Below are 20,991 nucleotides of genomic sequence, written 5' to 3'. Positions count from 1 at the left end.
ATCCAAACAGTCCTTTCTAAAGGAGATCAGTCCTGGGTGTTCATTGGAAGGACTGATGCTAACGCTGAAACTTCAATACTTTGGCCACCTCATGCAAAGAGTTGACTCATTGGAAAAGACTCTGATGCTGGGAGGGATTAGGGGCAAGAGGAGAAGGGGACGACAGAGGATGAGATGGCTGGATGGCATCACCGACTCGATGGACATGAGTTTGAGTAAACTCTGAGAGTCAGTGATGGACAGGGAGGCCTGGTGTGCTGCGATTTATGGGGTCGCAAAGAGCCGGACACAACTGAGCAACTCAACTGAAATGAACTTTGCATATAGGCCTTCCCTGATAGCTCAGTTGGTAAAGAATCCACCTGCAATGCAGGAGACCCCCATTTGATTCTTGGATCAGGAAGATCCTCTGGAGAAGCAATATGCTACCCATGCCAGTATCTTGGGCTTCCCTTGTGGCTCAGCTGGTAAAGAATCTGCCTGCAATGTGGAAGACCTGGGTTCAATTCCTGGGTTAGGAAGATCCCCTGGAGAAGGGAAAGGCTACCTACTCCAGTATTCTGGCTAGAGAATTCCATGGACAATCCATGGGGTTGCAAAGAGTCAGCCATGACTGAGCCACTTTCATTCTGCATAGAAGTTAAAAAAGCAGGGTGACAATATATAGCCTTGATGTTCTCCTTTCCCATTTTTGGAACCAGTCTGTTGTTCAATGTCAGGTTCTGATTGTTGCCCTTTGACCTGCATACAGGTTCCTCAGGAGGCAGTTAAGGTGTTCTGGTATTCCCATCTCTTGAAGAATTTTCCACAGTTCATTGTGATCCATACCATCAACGGCTTTGGCGTAGTCAATAAAGCAGAAGTAGATATTTTTCTGAAACTTTCTTGCTTTTTCTGTGATCCAATGGATGTTGGCACTTTAGTATCTGGTTCCTCTGTCTTTTCTAAATCCAGCTTATACATCTGGAAGTTCTAGTTCGCATACTGTTGAAACCTAGCTTGGAGAGTTTTGAGTGTTACTTTGCTAGCATGTGAGATGAGGGTTACTGTGCAGTAGTTTGAACGTTCTTTGGAATTGCCTAAGTTACAAAACAGAGAAGGCAAAGGCACCCCACTCCAGTACTCTTGCCTGGAAATCCCATGGACAGAGGAGCCTGGTGGGCTGCGTCCATGGGGTCGCTGAGGGTCGGACACAGCTGAGCGACTCTACTTTCACTTTTCACTTTCATGCATTGGAGGAGGAAATGGCAACCCACCTCAGTGTTCTTGCCTGGAGAATCCCAGGGACAGGGGAGCCTGGCGGGCTGCCGTCTATGGGGTCACACAGAGTTGGACACGACTGAAGCGACTTAGCAGCAGCAGCAGCAAGTTACAAAAGTAAATATGCAATAAAATGTCAGTATATATGTATGGGTCCCATGAAGACTTATAGATCTTCTTTATTAAGCCTGGAAAGAGACAATGGCAGCTGGAGGACATTTTGAGTAATCAATTCATCATTCAGAAGTGCACTTCACTTATTTGAGAGTATAAACTAGAGTAGACAGAAACTGGCCCTCATTCGCAATGTCACAGAAGTTGAAAGATATGATTCATTCATCCAACCTGACTGGTTACGATGTAGCAGACCAAGTTCTGATCTAGATCACTGCTCAAAAAATATTGAAATTTGTCATTCTTTTCCCCTCCCTCACTCTCCTTCTCCAACCCCAGAATCTGTACCCTCTTCCCAAATGAGGGGAATTTCACACTTGATGATCTTGGTGGAAGGCAGACAGCTTCCTCCATTAGACAGAAAACCTTGCTTCCTAAATATTCCTGCAGGTAGAAAGAGGCTGAGGCTCCACCAGGCAGGTTACCACATGCTGGACTCTTCCTTAGGACATGGTGCCACAGAGAGACTGGAACTGCACTGAATGCTTTAGGCACACATAGCGCACAGAGCAGGGGTGGCGGTGTGTCGGCCAGGTGTCAGGAGCAGCAGAGAGCAGGTCTACCACAGGGTTCATTGTCCAGCATCAGGGCTGACAGTGCTGTGAACAGGGGTGTCTGTGCTCACCTGCAGAGGAAGGGGTTCCTGGGTTGGACCCGACCCCGGTGGGGTTGAGGATTCTGTTCTCGGCTAGGGCCTCAGGACTGTTCAGTGGTTTTCCCTGAAATAAACCCAAAACCACAAGTGGGCCTCTCTCTGTTCCATTTAGAACAATTTGAAATCTTTTTTTTCCACCCAGAACTACCTAAGAATACCATGCAGGGAAGAGTCAGAAAGCAAGGATTCAGAGACTTTTCCTTCTGCTTTATTATGATTGATATACAATATTGAGTCAGTTTATGGTGTACAATTGTTGATTTGACACACTTCTGTACTTCAAAATTATCACCACCATAGCTTTGTCTGACAACTGAATCATGTCACATAATTACCTCTTTTGCATGCGTGGAGAAAATTTAGATCTACTCTCTTAGCAACTCAGAGACTCTCTTTATGGTGAGCTAATAATCACTTCCTAAATTTTCAGCCTGGCGATAGCACAGGGCAGAAACAACATGTAACTCGCACCAAATGCTTTTCCTTTTTCCTCTCAGGAAAAAAAACATTTAAATGTGTGTTTAAGACCTCTCCCTACCTTAATCATTCTCTGATCTTTAACATCAGTGGATCCCAGTCTGCTCAGGACTGCTTGTAGAGCTTGTTACAAAATACTCAGGACTCTTCCCAGATCCACCATCTAGAGTGTAGGGCTCAGAGTCCGGGAATCTATTATGAATGAGCCGTACAGGGGGGCTGGGCATTGCCAGGTGGGAATCCAGATCTGTGTTCTTGCTATGAAATGTGTGATCTGAAGATGAGCCCCAACCATGTAATAAGTCTATTCCAGAAATTCTGTCTCTAAGAGGAGTGCAGGTGAAGGACATTCCTTCAGGTCCTTCAGGACCCCTTTCCATGTGCCATCTAGATGTCAGAATGGTGCCGTCTGCTCAGGTGTGTAGTCTGATCAGTTCCCATAGTGCAGGGGATTCAGGATTCAGTCCTCGTCCCTCTGCTTCTATAGCCAATTGTCCCCTCATCTGTGACCTCATCTGTTCTCAAGGCTTTGAACATCATTTATATGGTGTCACCACTTCCATCTATTTCTGCAGTCAAGTCATCTCACCTAAACCCTAGACTAGTAACCCCAACTCAGTTGCCACTTCCCTAAACCGAATGCTGATGGTGATGCCTCCTCAAATATGCTCCTTCCAGAGTCCCCTCATTTCCACTGTAGGCGTCCCATATGCTTAATTGCAAATCTCCAATTTTGCGGTCCTCCTTCACTCTTTCTCATAACTCAGGTTTAATCCACTAGGAAATGCTGTAAAATGCATTTTCAGAATAGATCAAGAATCCACTCACTCACTACTATCTTCCCTGCTCACACCCCAGACAAGCAGCAGCCTCCCCAGCCTGGACCCTGTGCTGTTTCCCTCAGGTTCCTCTGCGCCTCCCTCGCCCTTCACCTCCTGACTCTGCACAGCAGCCTGGCTGACGCTTCCAGAGAGCAGTCACAGCAGGTCCTCCCCTGTTCGTATCATCCTATGACCCCACTGCTTACTGAGATAAAATCAATCCCCTCTAACATCCTGGAGGCCCACAGGATCTGGCCGGTCATGGGATCTGAGCGCAATTCCTTTTCCTTCAGCCCCAGCTGCCTCCTGGCTCTTCCTTGAACACAGACACTCTCCTGCCTTCGTGCATTTGCACTGGAGGCTCCTCTGCCTGGAGAGAACCTCCCCTAGCCCTCCTTGTGGACATTCCTTCATGTTCTCCACATCTTTACTTAAAGGTCACCTTTATGAGGCCCACTGTCCAGCCTAGTAACACAGCCACCTGCCCTGTCTCCACACACTTGTACCCTGGGTCACCTTCCTCAGAGTACTTACCAACCTGTAAGGGAAACACTCTCTCACTTTCTAGGCTCATAGTCATGCTCTGCCCCTTCTCCCTAGAACACACTGCACATGGCGGACAAGGTTTGTCTGCTGTTCATTGAGTTCTCCTAGATGCAAAAAGAGTGTGTCGTGTCTGTCACACAACAAATATCAGTTCAATGAATGGTCAGTAAAGCGCTTCCCTATTCCAGAGATAGTGTCTTTATTGATGTGACCTGAGGCCACATGCTGTCTCGTGGCAGTTACAGCACAACCTCCATTCGCACTGACCTCAGTGCTGCCCGTATTTTACTCACAAAGGTTGATCTCCCTTTCCTCCCACACCGATCAGCCTGCACACCACACACAAGGCTCTTTATCTCTCAGAAAGGAAGATCCTTCACTTCCGGCTCCTATATTCAACCTGCTGTGATTTTATTAGACTCTGCTTTTTTAAATCCATGAGTTGAGATGGGAGCCAACAGTAGCCTCAGAAGATGTAAGGGCAGAAGAGGGGGCAGACTGCAGAGAAGAGAGAAACCCAAAAAGAATTAAGTCAAGACATGAAACTATTGGGTCCCTCCTTTTTGTAAGTTCTAGCATGTGGTTCCTTTAAAAAGATGGAGAAAAGTTGGAAAGAAGAAGCCAGCAAAATCTCTAGGAGGGCAAGAGCTGGATGGCTCTGAAATTTCTCTCTTGGAACCACTGAGAATCCTGTGTGCATGGACCCCTTGGACTTGTGGGGACAATGACAGGCAAAGTGACCCCTGCTGCTGTCAGAGATGGGGTCACCCAGAGAAGAATCAGACCAGGACTCTACGCATGAAAAAGAACAGTCATTACACCAGCAACAATAATAGCAATAACTACATAAGCAAAATATAAACACATTCAAAAATGACAGGAGCTAAGGATTGGACCAAGGCCTGAGCCTAGGCTAACCATTTAAGGAAAGGACCCTAGGGTGTCCATTGTCCTAGAGATACAACAAGGCCAGGTGACTTCTGAGTCCATGATCACAGGTCCTTGGTGGGACAAGGATTTACTGAGGGGACAAGCACAATGGAATGGAGATGAGGATCCAGCCCAGGAGTGACCATGGGCGGTGCATGGGCAGTGCATGTATGCCCACCAGGCACTGATCACTGACTGGGCACAGGCCCTGTCCACACTCGGCTCCTCACAGGCTCCTCCTGTTCTCCTGCAGCTGACTCAGCACAGCAAACCTGTGGATGGATCCGGAAGGTTCTCAGTGTTTCAGTTTATTTCCTCTTTCAAACTTTAGCAAGCCTCACCTTTATTATTCAGTCCCCCTTCATGGCACCAAATAGAAAAAACAGATTCATATATATACAGATTTTATTTTCAAAGAGGAAATAAGACATTATGATATCCTCTTTGTTAACTTTAACAAATTGTATGCCTGAAAATTAGACTCTATAAACTTATTTTGATAAAATGTTAAAAAAAAAAAAGACATCATTACTCAGTACATATGAAGCAAAGACAGCGATGGAGATGGCCCAGCCCCGTCTCTGCTGGAACAGGACAGTGGATCAGGGAGGAGAACACAGGTCAGGGTGCGGACAGTGCACGGTGGGCAGGGGTGACCAGTCTCCCCAACTCCCCATGTTATGCTAATAGGAGCACAGACACATTCAGATGCAGCTGCAGAAAGAGGGGTCCTGAGATCTGACTTCACAGAGTGGGACTGTGCATCACTCAGTCCCCCCAAGGCAGCTGTCTCAAACTGTGAGAGAAAAGAATCAGGAACCAGTTCAGGTCAGTTATGTAAGGGTTGACATTCTCCACAGCCCCCACATGCTCAGATGTCCCACTCAAAGATCCCTGCCAGGTCCAATGTGTCCCCTCTGCCCCAATCCCCCTTCCAATCTAGACCCTCCAGGGTCTCACCTTTAGGAACTGTGAGAGACACATCAGAGCCCTGGGCACTGTCACTGCCTGGGGGAGAACAAGACCAGGACATGGTCAGAACCCACAGGAGAGAAACTAGAGAAGGCACTTTGAGGAGGGTGAGCCCCCCATGGCCTCCTGTCTGCACCCTCACAAGGGTCTCAGGAATCACCCGCTCCATACTTACTTGCAGCCTGGGTGTAGGTCCGTCCTTTTTCACCTGTGAGAAGAAAATTTCACGTGAGAGGCCCGGGAGAAGGCTGAGTCATGAGATCCTAGAGCAACCCCTAGTCCTGGACCCCAGAGAACTTTCTGGAACTGTGGTCAAAACTCATGATAGGATCAGGAACATAGAGAAGGGAGACGTGTAAGGACTGGGCCACCTGCCCTCCTGGAGGTCCTCACAAGGACCTCCCTCTGACCTTCAAGTGCTGGAAGCCTGGTCCCTTACTGGAATTAGGAAGGCGAAAAATTTCTCTTTCATTTTCAGAAGTGCTTTTAGAAAAGAAAAATGTTAGCATCAGCTCCAGACTCCACATGTGTGTGGAGGGTACTTTCCAGTAACCAGGCAGGTAAACTTCTACCTGGCTTGAAACCCCAGTGAGACAAGAAAACTCAGGTCCCTCCCTCCCTTTCTTACCTGAGTGTTTCTTCATCCAGATCCCAGCTCCAGCCACTACAGCCACCACGAGGAAAACCAGGCCAACAATGATGCCCATGGTGAGGAAGGAGGTCTAGGAGGAGGTTCTGTGGAGGAAAGGGAAGAGGCCCTGCCCTCAGGCTTGAGCCCTGACCTTGCTGAACTGAGTCCTGAAGGGCTCCTGCTTTATCTGAGAGGAAGCTCCAGCCCCATCCCCCTCCTTACCCCATCTCAGGGTGAGGGGCTCCTGAAGCCCCTCATGCTGCACACGGCACGTGTATCTCTGCTCCTCTCCAGAAGGCACCACCAGGGCCGCCCACTTCTGGAAGGTCCCGTCCCCTGAAGGCCTGGTCTCCACAAGCTCCATGTCCTGGGTCTGGTCCTCCCCCTCGCGCTGCCAGGTCAGTGAGATCTCCTCAGGGTAGAAGCCCAGGGCCCAGCACCTCAGGGTGACCTCACGCTCAGAGATGGGGTGATGGGTCATATGTGCCTTTGGAGGGTCTGAGGAAGAATCAGAAAATTCACAGTTTGTGTTACCTCCATGGGTCTCTGAAGCAGCATCATGTGACCATCTTGAGAACGAACAGAATAGTGATTTTTTACCCAGCTTTACCGAAGTATACTTAACAAAAATTGTACACATTTAGAGTGTACTACATGTTGCTTTGATATATACGGACACTGTTAAGCTAATTAATATATCCATCAACTTACCTTATGTGTGCGTCTATTTGACAGGGATGATGAGAATGATTAAGATCAATTTTAAAGTATATAATACAGGACTAACTGTAGTCACCTGGCTGTACATCAGATCCCCAGATGTATTACCAACTTTATTACCCTCTGAGCTACAGAACATTCAGGAGCATGGTTTTGAAAAAAGCAGCACAATAGCTAGATAACAGCCTCATCTCGGTGATCAGGGATGATCTATATTAGTCCTTGGAAATTTCTAGAATGAGAGACTAAGACAGGAGCTCTAAAAACGTGAGGGGGAGAATACAGACTAAAGGTCCTGATTCTGGTGGAGGCTGAATGACTCAGAAAATCTGGAGTCAGGCCTCCTAAGATGGTCTCAGGGTGAGAACAGGCCTTGAGAGAGAAAGTCATGGATCACAAGATGGTGGCCAGGGTCACAGGGCACCGCTGACCAGTTATTTCAGGGATGGTTTGTTTCCTGCTTCTTCATCAAAGACACTGGATTCCTTAATTGTCCTTCAAAGAAGTGGGGCCACTGGTGACTGTCTTGTACAGAATATGAAAACCCGGGCAGATTTCCTCCCTCTCCTGACAAGAACCTGGGGCGCTGTTCCCACAGGGACCCCATTTTCCTCTCTTCGTGGGAAGCCAGCTCCAGCCGGAGGGGAGATCAGGGCGGCCCCGCGCCCCTCGTACCTGCGCGCAGCAGCGTGTCCTTCCCGTTCTCCAGGTATCTGCGGAGCCCCTCCACGCACCGGCCCTCCACGTAGTTCCTCAAAGACTCAGCATAATCTGCCGCCTCCCACTTGCGCTTGGTGATCTGAGCCGCCGTGTCCGCCGCGGTCCAGGTGCGCAGGTCCTCGTTCAGGGCGATGTAATCTCTGCCGTCGTAGCCGTACTGATCATACCCGCCGAGGAGGCGCCCGTCCGGCCCCACGTCGCAGCCGGACATCCACTGGAGGGTGTGAGACCCTGACCCGCCCCGACCACCCGCGGTGATTAAACCCAAACCGAAAATGACACCGGGTCAAGTCCCGCCGGCTCCTCCTGGATCAGGGGTCGGGTGTGTTCCGCAATGTCGGGGTGACCCTCGGACCCGCAGACTCGGGCGACCCCGCCGGTCCCTCGGGATGGGGCTCGTGACCTAGACCCTGGCCCGCGTCGCTCACCTGCCTCGCTCTGGTTGTAGTAGCCGCGCAGGTTGTTCAGGCTCACTCGGAAAATCAGTGCGGCGTGCTTGGCCTTTCGCGTGTTTCGATCCCAATACTCAGGCCCCTCCTGCTCCATCCACGGCGCCCGCGGTTCTTCCCTCGGATTCTCGGCGTCGTTGTCGAACCGCACGAACTGCGTGTCGTCCACGTAGCCGACAGAGATGAAGCGGGGCTCCCCGAGGCCGGGCCGGGACACGGCGGTGCTGAAATACCTCAGGGAGTGGGAGCCTGGGGGCGGGGAGGGGTGAGACCCGGCTGGACCTCCTCGCGGTTCGGGTCCGGGCCTGAGGTGACGGAACTGGGAGGAAGGGCCAGTGAGATGGAAGAGGTCGAAAACCGGCCCGAACTTCGAAAGGGGTAGAAAAGAGGGGTCGGGGTGCAAGGGAGGGACAGGCCGGGACCCGGGGATGGGGCGGGTCTGGGCAGGGGCGTCGGGGTCGCTCGTTCCCTGGGGTCCTGCCCCCAGACTCCCGGGAAATCTCCTCGCCCCTCCCCCCAGAGGTCGTTCCCTCCCGACCCCGCACTCACCCGCCCGGGTCTCGGTCAGGACCAGGACCCCCGAGAAGAGCACGAGGAGGATTCGCCGCCCCATGACTCGCATCCTCTGGGTCTGGGAAGAAGCGGAGTGCGGGTGGGTCAGTGGAGACTTTATAACCCGGAACCGAGGAGACGCTGATTGGTTTTTCTAGAAACCGGGCACCCAGTGGCAATGAGAACTGGGGCCGCATAACCAGTGTCCAGGCAGCGGGGCTAAACACAGGTTGTGAGAGAGAAAAGTGAAACTCGGGGAGAAGGGGAATGACCAACATGGAGCGTCCCAGCCCCAGACACCGCCCTTGACCCTGAGATCCTGAGCGGCTCGCCCTCCAGGGACCTGGGACTTTGCCCTAATCCCTCCCCTCCTGCTAGGTAGAATGTTCACCTACCAAATAATTGCACTCATCTCACACGTTAGCAAAGTAATGCTCAAAATTCTCCAAACCAGGTTTCAACAGAACCCAAACCCTGAACTTTCAGATGTTCAACCCGAATTTAGAAAAGCCAGAGGAGCCAGAGATCAAAGTGCCAACATCACCTGGATCATGGAAAAAGCCAGAGAGAAAACATATACTTCTGCTTTATTGAGTGCCAAAGCCTTTGACTGTGTGAAACACAACAAACTGTGGAAAATTCTTCAAGAGTTGGGAATTCCAGACCACCTGACCTGCCTTCTGAGAAATCTGTATGCAGGTCAAGAAGCTACAGTTAGAAGCGGACACGGAACAACAGACTGGTTCCAAATTGGGAAAGGAGTATGGCAAGGCTGTATATTGTTACCCTGCTTATTTAACTTACATGCAGAGTACATCATGCGAAATGCTGGGCTGGATGAAACACAAGCTGGAATCAAAATTGTGAGGAGAAATATCAATAACCTCAGATATGCAGATGATAACCATCCTTATGGCAGAAAGCAAAGAGGAAGTAAAGAGCCTCTTGATGAAAGTGAGAGAAGAGTGAAAAATTTGGCTTAAAACTCAACATTCAGAAAACTAAGATCATGGCATCTGGTTCCATATCTTCATGGCAAATAAATGGAGAAACAATGGAAATAGTGGCAGACTTTATTTTTTGGGGCTCCAAAATCACTGCAGATGGTGACTGCAGCCATGAAAGTAAAAGACACTTCGTCCTTGGAAGAAAAGCTATGACCAACCTAGACAGCATATTAAAAAACAGAGACATTATTTTGCCAACAGGCTATGGTTTTTCCAGTAGTCATGTATGGATGTGAGAGTTGGACTATAAAGAAAGCTGGGCGCCAAAGAATTGATGCTTTTGAAGTGTGGTGTTGGAGAAGACTCTTGAAAGTCCCTTGGACTGCAAGGAGATCCAACCAAGAAGTCTGAAAGGAAATCAGCCCTGAATATTCATTGGAAGGAATGATGCTGAAGCTCCAATACTTTGGACACCTGACGACGAACTGACTCATTGGAGAAGACCCTGATGCTGGGCAAGATTGAAGGCAGAAGGAGAAGGGGATGACAGAGGTTAAGATGGTTGGGTGACATCACCAACTTGATGGACATGAGTCTGAGCAAGGTCCAGGAGATAGTGATGGACTGGGAGGCCTGTTGTGCTGCAGTCCATAGGGTCACAAAGAGTCGGACACTTCTGAGTGATTGAACTGAACTCCCCTCCTACACCAAGAACTCTTTGTGCCACTGTCTTCCCGAGTCCTAGCTCTGGGGCTGTTTCTGATTTTGATTAAAATATCTACACACTATTACAAATTAGTGAGGACCCCAAGGATAGTATTATGTGACCACTTCTATGCATATTTTCCATACTACGAATAATACACTAAACATTTTTGTTTATTTATTTAGAATAATATTAATAACCCATGCATTTAATATGAATAACTATTTCCCCCCCAAAAAAAACAGGGTAGTGAGATGCATAGAGCCTTTTACATTTTTTCCAACTATCTTTCTTGTCTCTTTCATTAGAAGACCACTGGATTTTCAGGTTTGTGTCTGCATTGAATCTGTTATTTTGATGATAGTCTGTGAAAGTGAAAAAGTCCACACATAGGTAGGAATAGTATTTTTTAATAATATTTTCAGACAATTGTGGATGTTCATCTTGGATACAAAAGTTAAACTATACAAATTGTAGTTTCTCAAAGGTTTTTTCCACAGTGGACCTGAAACAATATCATTGACTATTTTCTCTTCTGTTACATTAAAATCCATAAGCCTATTTTGCTCATTGAACATCTCTAGTACTAATACAAGATTTTTACAAAGTAATACATTGTTTCACTAAATTATACAGATGTTTCTGCTCATTCATTCTTTCAATAACAGTTGTTTTCCGTGAAAAAGAGGGTAGTTCAGATCACACAGTTTTTTCTTGGGCCAGAGGACTTTGAAATGTAGTAGAAGTGCTCGATGTGTACTTTCCATGTCATCACAGAAGATACTTTTAAAATGTGTATTTAAGAATGACAATTAGGAAACATAACCATTTTTATTTATTTTACTTTAAAAAATATATTTTATTGAAGGATATTTGATTTATAATATTAATTTGTGCTGTACAGCAAAGTGATTCACTTATACATGTGTATATATATTCTTTTTCATATTTTTTCCATTTTGATTTATTAAGGACAGATAAGAATTTTTAATGTGTCATTCTGGATGTTTTAAAGCAAACCTGATTATTAGTTTTCTTTTTTTCTACAAGAAAGTTTTGGTGAAAATAATTACTATTGCAGTTTGCTACCACAGTGTCCATTACTGCTAAGTTATACATCAAAGAAAATGTCAACATAGTGAGAAGTCATATAATATCTGAGTGATGCTATGAAAGTAGCTTTCACCTCAGGGATCTCGTGAAAGGGTCTCAGTGACATCAAGGATTCCACAGACCACACTCTGAGAACTGCTGTTCTGAAGGAACCAGGGTGTCTCTCAACTGATCCCTGCCTTTGGCTCCTCTTCATTTTGGAAAATGCTTTTTCCTGAGTTGGACTCCCTGCCTCCCCAAACTTAACTGAGGGCCCTGCCCCTGGGGTGCTCTAGAAGAGAACTCACCCCCTAGAAAGTGATGCTAGAGAGTGTCGTCAATCTGGGAAGGAAGGTGGGGGGACAGGTGCTTCCCCTTTGGAACTGGGAACGGTTTGCACCTGAAGGTGCCAGACCCACTCATAACCTAGTTTGATTTTGTTACACACCAGCTTAATATGTATTCATATCCCAGACAGTAATCTGATGTAGTGTCTAAGAAAAATAATATTGGCCCTTTCATCTCATGTGGTCTAATGCACCTACCTGAATTAATGTCCTGTCTCTTTCCTCTAAAAGATCCTGTGTGACTCTGAGGTTGATGCATACTAAAATAATCTTAATTCTGAAGTCATGGATTTGTCTGTGCAGGTCTTAGATATAGCTTTAAAATACAACATGCTCTGAAAGTTTCTTTAATGTGTATTTTAACAGATAGAGTGTTCAGACATTAGCCAAACCATGGTTTATTACCATAAGGTTGTAACTGTTCAAAACTGCTCATCACTGGATATAATCCTTGAGCTCTTGGTGTTTTCCTTAACTTGGTAAACATAAGGACACACGGAAGTCCTCATTTAGCCCAAGAGAAAGTGCTTATTGAACACAACAGATATCAATACTTGTAGGACTTGTACATACTTGTAAAGTTGTGAAGCAGAAGATGCAACATTAGAATCCAACACATTATTACTTTTTACTTACTGCTCTTGCTATACTTTCTTCCCAAATTCCATCAGTTCTGTTTACCTTCACCCTTGGACCCCTCTCTCCTAGACAAAAATATACATGAATTTTTACACTTGTGGAATGAAGAGTTTTATGACCCAAAGATGAAAAGCCATCAAAACATATAAATCTTTCCTATGTCAATCAGACACTCACAATATAAACATATGCCCTTATTGCAATGGAGACAAATAAAAATTTTTGGCAAACAGGTAACATGTCTCAATGTTCTTCAGCCAAAGACCATCAGAAGCAAATCTGTGGGCAATCAAGTTGGATTTATACTGGATACAGCGAGGGAGATTACACAGTATCAGGGACGATAGTGTCCTTGTAAGGTGTTAGAACATATACAGCCAGGAGTCCCCAAACTCTGAGCTTGGCCCAGTACCTCCTATCAGATCAGTGCCAACATTAGATTAGAAATAAAGTGTACAATAAATGCAATGTTCATGAATCATCCTGAAACCATTCCTCCCATTCCTGGTCCATGAAAATATTGTCTCCATGAAATCAGTTCTTGCTGCCAAAAGTTGAGGACTGCTGATATACAGGATGTGGGCTTTGATTTTGAGAAGCGTCTATGCGAGACTGGCTCACTCTAGATTGGGTGTGGTCAGGAAGTGGGGGCAATTCTATGCCCGGGCATCTCAGTGAGCCTCTGCTATAGGGAGGCCAGACTAGAGCGAGGATACAGCTGTGACTGGGAGGAAGCAGTGGTCTCTGGATCGGCACAGGGAGAGGTTTGGTCCACGGTGAGGGGCACCGTGCTGCCTGGTTGGTCTGAGCTTGTACAGAATGCTGTCGTGTTCTTGTTTTGTCTCTCTGTGTCATGCACCCAGATGTCCTTGTCTGATGCTGATCTTCTGTGAGATGACTTATGTCCAACAGGAGAACAACACAGACACGTGATGAGCTCCAGCCCAGCTAGAGGATCAGAGTGTACCTCCTAGTGTATGAGCTGAGGGTGATCTGCCAAGTGTTTACAAATGTAAGGGATTTTCATGTAATTATTGAAAGCATTATTTACCAGCACACAAGAGAATTGAAGAGATACTCAAGCATATACAAAAATAAATAATCCATGTTCTTCCCCTCATCCCCATTCACTCAAGTCCTCTACTCAGAAGCAAGTGCAGTTATAAATTTCTCATTTTTCTTTCCAGAAAAGTATACTGTTCATTAATGAATACTGTTAGATCAGTAAAAGCTCAGGCCACAGCCTGGGAGAAATTATTGTCAATTCACATATCTGATAAAGGACGTGTTTTAGAATATACATAGAAGTCTTCAACTCAACAAAATGAAAATAACTCTTTAAAAATAAAGTCTGAACAGACACCTCTTGTAAAAGATATAACAATGGAAATGTATATGAAAAGATGCTAAACATCTTATGTTGTTAGGAAATGTAAATTCCAAAGACAGTAATGTGCATCACACCTGCTGGCACATCTACAGCCCAAGAACTGGTGATGCCAAGGTTGGAGCAGCAGAAGGACGCAGAGCAGCAGAAACCCTCACTCACTGGGGCAGGAATAGGAAGCAGCGCAGCCACCAGAAATGAGAGTCAGCAGTTTCTAAGGAAGCTACCCAGAAACTCTCCATCCTGTCCACTGATGAATCTAGTATTTCTCCAACTCATTTGAAAACTTATATTTGCACACACCTGACCCTGATGCTGGGAGGGATTGAGGGCAGGAGGAGAAGGGGACGACAGAGGATGAGATGGCTGGATAACATCACCGACTCGATGCACATGAGTTTGGGTGAACTCGGGGAGTTGGTGATGGACAGGGAGGCCTGGTGTGCTGCGATTCATGGAGTCGCAAAGAGTCAGACATGACTGAGCGACTGAACTGAGCTGAACTGCACACCAATGTGCATATCAGAGTGCCCCTTAAGTGTGGGCTGCACATAGTGACTTTCTTCTAAAGATTACAGGGTGAAAAGTAGGAAAGTAAAAATAGAAGTTCACACAGAAACCTGGGAAATGTACCTTAGCCAGGTGATGAAATGAACTTATCCGTGATACCCCAGTGGACAGTGTGTACCCTTGGTGACTGGAGAATGTCACTCATCTCTGTGGTCCTCTTCCAAAAACCCTTCACCCCAGTCAAATCGAAAGATGTTATACTATGTCTCTGAGCAGTGCTCCCCGAAACATCAAAGTCATCAAGAACAAGAGAAGTCTGTGTGACTGTCTCAGCCAGAGGAGCCTGAAGGAGACACAATTCAGACTTAATATGTTCTTTGATAGGATCCTGGATCAGGTTAAAGGAAAACTAATGAAGTCCAAATGAATTCTGGAGTTTAGAAACACTGTATCAATCAATATTGGTCATCAGCTGTGAGGAATGTATGATGGTGGTATAATGTCCTCACAGAGTGTGGGATATATGTAACTCTCTACTAACTTTGCTACTTTCTGGTAAATCTCAAACTATACTAAAATGAAAGCACATTTTAATATCAACTACAAACGAACAGGAAATGGAAGAAGCGATTATCAACTTTCCAGGATATTTTCTTGCCTAGAAAATCCCATGGATGGAGGAGCCTGGTAGGATGCAGTCCATGGGGTCGCAAAGAGTCAGACAGGACTGAGCGACTTCACTTTCAGTTTTCACTTTCCTGCATTGGAAAAGGAAATGGCAACCCACTCCAGTGTTCTTGCCTGGAGAATCCCAGGAACAGGGGAGCCTGGTGGGCTGCCGTCTATGGGGTCGCACAGAGTGGGACACGACTGAAGCAACTTAGCAGCAGCAGCAACAGGATGTTTTCATCAATGAGCTGTAGAGAGGAGACATGGAGAGAAAAGATGGAAAACTGAGATACAGGTGGGGTTCCAGCGCTCTCTTCTCCTCTAATCCTTGCTGCACCCTGGAGCCCAACCCCAGAGCGCTCAGAAAGCACCTTCACCCCCTCACTGGACCAGGGCAGCCACCTCTATCTGACTCAGACCACAATGCATCCTCTGCCTTCCCTGTGCAGAACTGGAGAGGAAACAGTGGTCATGCCCCCGTGTGGCCACCGGGCTGATGACTGGACACCTGAGCTCCCCTTTGGCCTCCTTACCAGAGACCTGCCCAGGCTCTCCTTAGGCTCCCAGCAGTGGGTGAGTGCTGTGCACACAAGCTGGTGTCCATTCGGTGTCAAAATCAAAGTTGGAATTTCACCCAAAATACACGCTGACATGGACATTTCTCTCCTTGTTAAATAACCAAGGACTTTGGCCTCAGAGAGGATCAGATATCAAGGCTGTAATGCCAGGTCTGGGGTGGCGCCCACAAACATACAGAGTGTCCTCATTATCAAGGGATGGGACCTTGCTACTGGCTACTGCCGCACTTATAGACTCTTCCTCCAGGGAATCAGCTCTGGAACCTCCATTCCTAGGATGCAGTAGGAGAGGGGAGAAAGAGGAGGCAGAGGAGATCCCAAAGTGCCTGTAAGGTGGGGAGGCTCCTGGAGAAGTGCAGAGAGGCAGGAAACACTGACATTATGGGATGGAGGCCACGGGTGTGGAGGGGGAGGAACCAGAGAGGAGAGGGTAGGGGAGGGTCACTGAGTAGATGTGAACACAGGGAGATGGGGTCTGTGTGGGGAGAGGCACAGGGACTTCGGGCCTGGGCGCTGGTAGAGGCTCTGTTTTCCAGCCGGATGATAAACACACAGGTGTCAGCTCTGTATTTTGGTGGTAAACTATACTTATGTTTTCGGTATTTTTCTGAAATTACATCTATCAGTTCAGTTCAGTTCAGTCACTCAGTCGTGTCCGACTCTTTGCAACCCCATGGACTGCAGCAAGCCAGGCCTCCCTGTCCATCACCAACTCCCGGAGTTTACTCAAACTCATGTCTATTGAGTAGGTGATGCCATCCAACCGTCTCATCCTGTCATCCCCTTCTCCTCCCACCTTAAACTTTCCCAGCATCAGGGTCTTTTCAAATGAGTCAAATCTTTGCATCAGGTGGTCAATGTATTGGAGTTTCAGCTTCAGCATCAGTCCTTCCAATGAATATTCAGGACTGATTTCCTTTAGGATGGACTGGTTGGATCTCCTTGCTGTCCAGGGGACTCTCAAGAGTCTTTTCCAACCACAGTTCAAAAGCATCAGTTCTTTAGCACACAGTTTTCTTTATAGTCCAGCTCTCACATCCTTCCAAGTATGCTGTGACTCAAGTACAGGTGGAAGAAGGGAAAAGAAAAAAGGAGAGAGCACAGGAGATTACAGGAATTCCTTTATTCCAGAGAAATACCCCCACCTCAGTCCCCACTTCACACACCCCCATACATGATGGTGGGGGCGGCGGTGGGGCAGGGAGACTCAAGGAAGGGAGATCTCATCCTGAGCTCACAGTCAGGGTTACTGGGACATTGTCTATTTATTTGCTAAAACAGTGGGACCACTGTGTCAGAAAGACTGGCCCAACAGATTGGGAAAAAGGTCTGCCCAGCTGGCGGCTATGAAGTTGGTTCCTGGAGATCAAAGGACAGGACCTGGAGTGGAGCCTGGAGGCCACAAGGGTGACAAGGAGATCAGGCATGAGTCTGGGCCAGGGGTCCCCCTAACATTTTCCAGAGGCTGGAAAATGACCTTCTCCCTCTCTAGACCTACACTCAAGGACAGCAAGGAGGGTACCCCTCCTCTCCAGGCATCACACACCTCCTACCCTTTGAAGCCTCAAAGAGTACTCTTCTGCCCCGAGACCTGAGAGCCCAGGACCCCAGCCCCCTGCCTCTTCATCTCCTTCGTGGACCTTACTCTCTTCCCACACAAGGACAACAGAGATTAGCAGGGGTCCAGGGAAGTCATGGGCTGGCATGGACCCTCATCAGGATGAGAGGTTTAGGTCACCAGAGCATAGCCCTCAGTTTTCTTCATGTCCCCAGCAGGGGGCGCCACTCCTGGCACACAGGAGGTTCTCCCTCAGTTCCCTGCCTCCTGGAAGCTGTTTCCCAACAACTAATTATAGACTAGGTTGCATTTACATCTCATTCCACCCCTCTGTGAATCCCTTGGTGTGTCACTCACTGAGACCCAGTACAGAGCCTGACATCTAGTAACCACATAACAAATGATGAGCAAATCAGTGTGGGGTTTTCTTCAACCGACTAATACATACATAAAGTCTAAAAAGTCCATATGACATAAAGGGTTACAGTGAAAAGTAAATTTCCTTCTCCATCCCATCCAAAATCTTTCCACATTCCTTCGCTGGACAAGGTAAGTGTTACAGTTTAGACAGTATTCTAGAGGGAGAGTCCATTTTGTAAGATGGTATTTTGCATGCATTCTATCTACAACTTTGTTATCAATTAGCAATATATTCTGAGACTATTCTATTTTTAAAATACAAATCTAATTCAGTTTAAGATATTGATAATAATGATTCTCCACTCCTGATTTTAAACATTTACGTATAGGAAAAATCCTCCATCTTCCATAATAATAGAATTTTTTCCTAGACAAAGTCACCCAGATTTAAAATATACTCATTCTCCAATCTCTCTGAGGCTGCTTCTCCTCATGGTTAAATTCTCGCCAATATGATGAAACAGGTGTAAATTTCTGAATTTTGATCTTCAAGGGAAGAAAGTTTTCCTCCTTCCCTGCTTTCCCTGGTTGCTCCCGAACCATGAACGTGGTCTTAGGTTCCTCGGTCCATGCCAACAAGCGCAAGGTCCCAGGGAGAGCAGAGAGGAAAGGTCACGGGGGCCTGGATGCCTGGACAACCTCGTGCTGCAGGGCCGCCCTAAGGTTAAGGTGTTAGTCACTCAGTTGTGTCTGACTCTTTGCAAGCCCATGGACTATAGCTCTCCAGTCTCCTCTGTCCATGGGATTCTCTAGGCAAGAATACTGGAGTTAGTTGCCATGTCCTTCTCCAGAGGATCTTCCCAACTTGGGGATTAAACCTGAGTCTTCTGCACAGTGGGGTGAACTCTACCATGTGACACCAGGGAAGCCCAAGCAGCCCTGCAGCCGCCCTAGCAGCCCTGGATCTCCCTGCCTCACTGTCCTGGGAGACACACACCAGCTTCCTTCCTGTGAGACCAGTGTTACTTGGGTTCGGCTGCACAGAGTGAATTAATACATATCGGGAGAACAGGATTCCCAGGAGTGTGTGTTCATGATGGTCTGTTGTGAGGTGAGCAGAGATGTATTTACAGTGTCACCCCTGGCTCCAGGGACATTACTGTGAGCTGGAGGAAGGGAGAGCTGGGTTGGGGGTGGAGGGCAGCACAGGGAGCCTGGAGATGTTATCCTCCTCATGTTCCCAGTTGTGGGGTCTGACAGGGGAGGCTTTGGTCACCAGGTATCCATTTGGGGGCGTTTGTCTCTTCACGTTCCTTCCTGTCCTCTTTACAGACAGTTTCCTTCACATTCCAGACAGCATGAGAATCTCTGCTGGTGGTCTCTTCCTCCTTGTCCTCCTGTCTGAGGACAGGCCTGCGGAGGCTGAGACCTAGAGGAGGAACTTCTCAGGTAGGACAGGAATGCAGGTCACTTATCCTCCTTGTGGAATCTCTGCTTCCCCAGCCTGGCCTGGACAGCCAGTCCTGAGACAGCTGACCACGGGTCCCTCATATCTTTTTTCCTCGTGATCCCAAAATGTATGTTTATTAATCTCCTTAATGTTACCAGAGAGTCACGAGTGCAGCTTATGTTGCAAAAGTGAGTATTATACAGAGGTATTGCTCCCAGAGGAGGGAACACTGGGAGCACCTTAGATCTGCCAAGCACAGGATGACTCTGGGATCATCTGACCACATGGCTTCTCACAGAACTAAGGTTAGGAATGCAGAGACCAAAATAATAGAGAGTTCAAGTCCAAAGTTTTGGGTCTCACTCCTCATATATCCAGATCAAAATTATGTTCCAAAAATACTAGGGCAAACTTCCAGGTTATTTGGAATTAAAAGAGAGAACTTTGTAAGTAGAAATATAAAGGTAGGAAATGAAAAGAAAGTAGCCAGGTTGAGAGTTACAGTTGTCTCTCTGTCACTGGCAATTATCATGCCAGTTTCTGCAAGAACCACAGTGTTGAATTAACTGGATATGATGTGACCACCACACTTACATCCTGTAAGTCTTTGAGGATGACATTAACTTCTTTCATTATCCCTAGGACACAATATTGCCTTTAATACTCTGTCCTGGCTGAGTATTTTCCAACACCATTTTATATTCCCAGTAGCAGGTTCCATGCTTCCAAACTCTCCACATCCTCTCCAAGGATATGAATATTGGTTTCTGGACTTTCAAGGAGGGGAAGTCACCTATGCTCCCCACATGAACAAGCTCTGGGCTACATTTCCTATTACAGCTCATAAGTTCGAGCAAACCAAAGGGAAGATTTTTCTGGATTTGGCTAATGCCCGAAGGGTAAAAACAACTCCCTCTGAAATATTGCCCACATTTATGTTTTGCCTAAACATTTATTCTCTTAGTACTGTACTTACAGAAGCTTTTTATACTTAATCTATTATTTTTATTTGCTTTCGATGGCCAAGTAAACCTTAAAACCAGGCCACCCTTGTTACTAAAAATGGACTCTCCAAGGCCTATTTTTTCAATTCTGCTATTTTTCTGGCACCAGGGTAGTTGTCAGAATACAAGTCCATCTAAACCAATGATACTTTATGTCTTCTGTGAGTCAGTGATGGTTTGGGAAATGCTTGTGATCAGCTCACAGTAAGAAACATACAGACATTGAAAGTGAGCATAAGCAATTAAACTACCTTATCTTGACCCAGACTGGTAATTGCCAGGAAAAAGATGAATGTTTTTATCATGTCATGGATCTGCTAAGACTCATGGACTAGAGATTATAGCTTGGTGTCTAAACTAGTACTTAAAAGACTTTTGTGTGGGTCACATGTAACTAATCAATTTCATAGATACTTTCCTCAGCAAATGCATGTACAAAGAAATACAAAAGTACAGTTCAGTCGCTCAGTAGTATCCAACTCTTTGCAACCCCATGGACTGCAGCACAGCAGGATTCCCTGTCCATCACCAACCCCTGGAGCTTGCTCAAACTCACGTCCCTCGAGTCGATGATGTCATCCAACCATCTAATCCTCTGTCATCCCCTTCCGCTCCTGCCCTCAATCTTGCCCAACATCAGGATCTTTTCCAGTGAGTCAGTTCTTTGCATCAGATGGCCAAAGTATTGTAGCTTCAGCTTCAGCATCACTCCTTCCAATGAATATTCAGGGTTGATTTCCTTTAGGATTGACTGGTTTGATCTCCTTGCATTCCAAGGGACTCTCAAGAGTCTTCTCCAACACCACAGTTCAAGAGCATCAGTTTTCTTGTACTCAG

General features: G+C 46.7%; 1 pseudogene; it reads right to left on the bottom strand.

Annotated features, from left to right (window-relative positions):
• Positions 1-4,089: 4,089 nt before the first annotated feature.
• LOC129645684 (BOLA class I histocompatibility antigen, alpha chain BL3-7-like) lies at positions 4,090-9,009 on the bottom strand (annotated as a pseudogene).
• Positions 9,010-20,991: the final 11,982 nt, after the last annotated feature.

Source organism: Bubalus kerabau, chromosome 3, assembly GCF_029407905.1.
Source record: "Bubalus kerabau isolate K-KA32 ecotype Philippines breed swamp buffalo chromosome 3, PCC_UOA_SB_1v2, whole genome shotgun sequence".
Lineage (NCBI taxonomy): Eukaryota > Metazoa > Chordata > Mammalia > Artiodactyla > Bovidae > Bubalus > Bubalus kerabau.
The sequence above is the reverse complement of the archived record's forward strand: the minus strand, read 5'-3'. Positions and strand labels throughout refer to the sequence as shown.